General features: G+C 52.9%; 1 non-coding gene across 1 annotated transcript; it reads left to right on the top strand.

Moving 5' to 3' along the window:
• TRNAC-GCA lies at positions 222-293 on the top strand. The gene has a single exon. It is a non-coding gene; the product is annotated as a tRNA-Cys (tRNA).

The following is a 4,579-nucleotide window of genomic DNA, read 5'->3' as shown; positions in this document are numbered from 1 at the left end:
AGACCCCGGTTTAATTCCTGGGTCGGGAAGATCCACTGGAGAAGGGATAGGCTACCCACTCCAGTATTCTTGGGCTTCCCTTGTGGCTCAGCTGGTAAAGAATCTGCTTGCAAAGCAGGAGACCTGGGTTTGATCCCTGGGTTGGGAAGACCCCCTGGAGAAGGGAAAGGCTACCCACTCCAGTATTCTGGCCTGAAGAATTCCATGGACTGTTTAGGGCTTCCCAGGTGGCTCAGATGGTAAAGCGTCTGTCTGCAACGCAGGAGACCCAGGTTCGATCCCTGGGTAGGGAAGATCCCCTGGAGAAGGAAATGGCAGCCCACTCCAGTACTCTTGCCTGGAAAATCCCATGGACGGAGGAGCCTGGCAGGCTACAGTCCATGGGGTCACAAAGAGTCGGACCGACCCAAAGAGCTTCAGTGACTAATATGCTTGTGTAAAAAAAAAAAAAAAAAAACCTCAGATAAACATTTTCCTCCCCCAAACAAAAGGTGCACAGTCCACCTGGCAGTCCAGGAAGGGTCCAGCAGCAGGGGAATTGGGTGGATTGGTTACCCTGCCTCCAGAGTGAGGCTTAGATGGTGGGCGGAGAAGTTGGCCCAGCCCCAGAAGACTCGAGGCTGCCCTAGGACTGTGCTCTGAGTCTCCAGGCAGTCAATGCTACACTTGCTCCGGGAAAAGACTGGAGTCTTTTCCAACTCCTCAGCCTCTAGCCTGGGGACCAAGAGGTCCTCTCTGTTCCCAGATCCTCCAAACCTATTTCAGTAGAAAACAGGGAGGGGTCAGGGCAAGCACATGGCCCATCTCCAACACGCACCCCCACACTCCTCCCATCTCTCACCTTCCCTCAGCCGAGGAAGCATCATCTGGCCTGGGAACTTGGAGATCCTGCATCTTCCAAATATTTGGTTCTTTTTACCACCACCCCCGCTCCCACACATACACACACAGACATCAGTTTTTGACGCTCAGAAGACAAGAACCAACTTCTAACTTCTGGTAGGTCATCTGTCCCCTGAGGCAGTGAATGTTCTGAGTCCAAATGCCCTATAAAAGAAGAGGAAATGCCAGGGAAGGAGGGAAGATTAATATTTCAAAAAGAAAACCATCTGGCCATATAATTTTACATTTATTCTTGTGATCAGTTAATCTCTGTCTCCCTTAGACCGTGAATTCTGTGAGGGCAGGACCCACATCTGCTGTGGCTCACCGTCCTAGCTCCAGTGTCTGGGTTGGGGCCTGATACATGAGGGAGAATGACGATTCAGTCAATGAATGGATGATCAGCCACCTCCCTGGGACTGCCTGTGTGAGCTCAGAAAGGACCCCTGGAACCTGCGGTTGCCAAGCTGAGGTCTGTGGAGGCACTTGTGTGAATCTTGTTTTCAAAGGTCTGATCAAAGGTTAGTCCTCCTCCCCTCCTTGTGGATGGCTTGCACTAGCTCACCAAGATGGCAGCCTCTTGGATTTTTCCCAGAGCTGTAACAATTGTCCAGGGACACGGGCTGGCTCATAGTGACATCACAGAGGCCAACTCCAACTCCAGATCACATGCCCAGTACTGCCAGTTGCCGCCTTATACTCAGTGGGCCTGTGAAGGTCACGCACCACCCTGCAAATGTGGGCTGTGCCAGACACACTATTGCAGAGAGCATGACACATAGGGTTACCTAACGATCCACATGAGCTCCGACGGGGAGAAGATTTAGGATTCCAGCTTAACAGCTGCTTAAAGTGAAAGTGTTAGTCACTCAGTCATGTCCAACTCTTTGCATCCCCGTGGACCGTAGCCAGCCAGGCTCCTCTGTCCATGGAATTCTCCAGGCAAGAATACTGGAGTGGGTTGCCATTTCCTTCTCCAGGGGATCTTCCTGACCCAGGGATCAAAGCGGGGTCTCCTGCATTGCAGGCAGATTTTTCACTGTCTGAGCCGCCAGGGAAGCCCTAAGGGTCACTTAAAGTCCCTCCCCAAACCAAGCACAACAGGTGAGCACAGGCCCTGACAAGCTGACAACTTCCTTCCAGATCCAGAAGTGCCTGAGCCCAGGAGGAGGGAGAGAAGTGGAGAAGCAAAGCCATCCTTTGGATCCTGGGGCAGACCCCAGGGCCAAATCCCCAGTGGGAGCTGCAGTGGGCACCCCTTTCCCTGTAGCCAGGGTATTAAGTGAAGAGACCCCCCCCCCACCATAGCACTGACTTTCCTTGGCACTGCCCATTTCCTCTGAGAGGAAAAGCAGGCCCACAGCTGTCCTTCAGGAATCTGTGCCCGGTCACTACCCCAGAGCCCACCACGTGGGATTTTGACTCTCTCTCAAGGCTCCTGCTGATAACAGTGCTAACAGATCACTTTGTGGATTGCTCATTCTCTCTCAGTGCTGAAAAGATGTGTGCATTTTACATACATTTGCTCATTTCATTTTAGGCCTCCCGACGATCTCTTGAGAAAGATACAAGATTATATTCATTTTACAGAGGAAACTGAGGCCCAAGGCTGCAGTGATAGATTGTGTCAGTGATGGCCCCGGATCTGCTCGTGGGATGCCGTTCGGTGTGCCCTCCCATCTTGGCTCAGGGCTATGCCACATGACTTGCTTTGGCCAATGAGGCAGAATTTAGCCTGTTGCCAGCAGAAACCTGAAGCATGCTTGCACATTGAGGCTTGCTCTCTGGGCACCTTTGAAGCTTTTTAATTCAAGAATTTGGGCTATAAATAAGCCCAAACTAGCATGCTGGCAGCTGAGAGACCGCATGCAGTGAGGCCCAGAAGTTTTGTTCATCCCAAATGATGCAAATTGATCAGCCAGTCCCAGGGGACCCACCAACTGACAGCAGACACATGAGCGAGCCCAGCCAAGATCAGCCGAGCCCTCCCCAGACCTGGAGGACTGCTCAGCTGGCCCCAACCAAAACTGCTCACCCTCAAAACCATGAGCTAAATTAGTGGCTGTGGATTGAGCCACTGATCTGTGGGGTGTTCACTGCACAGGGAAACACGTGACACAGAGGAGTCATTTGGCTGAGTTCAGATAGCAGAAAGTGAAAGTGAAAGTCGCTCAGTCATGTCCGACTCTTTGCGACCCCGTGGACTATACAGTCCATGGAATTCTCTAGGCCAGAATATTGGAGTGGGCAGCCTTTCCCTTCTCCAGGGGATCTTCCCAACCCAGGGATCAAACCAAGGTCTCCTGCATTGCAGGCGGATTCTTTACCAGCTGAGCCACCAGAGAAACCCAAGAATACTGGAGTGGGTAGCCTATCCTTTCTCCAGTGGATCTTTCTGACCCAGGAATCGAACCAAGGTCTCCTGCATCGCAGGTGGATTCTTTACCAGCTGAGCGATCAGGGAGCCCGGGATTCAAACCCCACCTTTCTGACCCCAGAGCACATGCCCTTCAGCCCTGCAGTTTCAGTGCTTACAACATATAGTAAGTTTCATTGTAGGCCCCTAGTGAGTCCAGGGGCTTCCCTGGTGGCTCAGTTGTAAAGAATCCACCTTCAGTGCAGGAGACCTGGGTTCGATTCCTGGGTCGGGAAGATCCCCTGGAGAAAGAAATGGCAACCCACTCCAGTATGCTTATCTGGAAAAATCCCATGGACAGAGGAGCCTGATGGGCTACAGCCCATGGGGTTGCAAGAGTCAGACATGACTTAGTGAGTCCCATGGACTCCCAGTGAGTCCATGAGCAGAGTCATAACAGAAGCTCGGAGATGTCAAGAAACCTACCTGAGTTCACACAGCTGGTCAGGCTGCAGGAAGGCATCCAACCCAGTTCTTCTTATTCTACACCCTTACTGTTTCCAACTCTCCATAAAGGCTGGCTCAGCCAGAGCCTGGGGCACTGGTGTTTAAAGAAGCTTCTTTTTCAGTGCCTTTAAAGCCCCCTGCCACCACCACCACACCTCCTTGAATTTCACGAACAGCCCAGTCTGCTCCCTCCCACCATGAGATCCTCAGACAGAACAGGTGGCTCCCTCAGCCGGGAAGCTGTGGCTGTTGAACTGGCCCTGTCTGCCCCACCTTTCTCTCCTTACTGCCTCGTAGGAGCTGTCGGTTGTCTTGGATACAGCAGGAGATAAGAAGGATGGCAGCTGAGGTCGCAGCAGGAACTGGACAGGCTATGGACAGGGAGAAATGGCTTCCCAGACAGGCTCATGCCCTTTCACCCAGCCTGGAGAGAGAGAGGAGTCCGGGTGGGAGACCTGAGGTCTCTGTAAGATCGCCTGGAGGAAAAGGGATGGGTTCGGAGTAGGGGGGAGGCAAGTCAACTGCCCAAGGCCTCCATGTCTAATTATAAGGCTGAGGGGAGGAGGGCGTGTCACAGCATCACCTGGAGTGTCGGGGGTGGGAACGGCCACTGGAGGGTCCCCCTGAGGCCTGACCGTGAGGATCTACCGGGCAAGGATCTAGAGCTCGGCTGGCTTCCCAGAGCTGGGGCAGAAGTGGCCCCTCTCCACTCCACCATAATATCAAATTAACCAGGGCCTCCCAGTGGCTCCGCGGTAAAGAATCCACCTGTCAATGCGGGAGACATGGGTTCGATACCTGATCCAAGGAGATCCCACATGCCGTGGAATAACT

This window comes from Capra hircus, chromosome 15 (assembly GCF_001704415.2).
Source record: "Capra hircus breed San Clemente chromosome 15, ASM170441v1, whole genome shotgun sequence".
NCBI classification, from domain to species: Eukaryota; Metazoa; Chordata; class Mammalia; order Artiodactyla; family Bovidae; genus Capra; species Capra hircus.
This window is presented reverse-complemented; position numbering and strand designations above follow the sequence as displayed.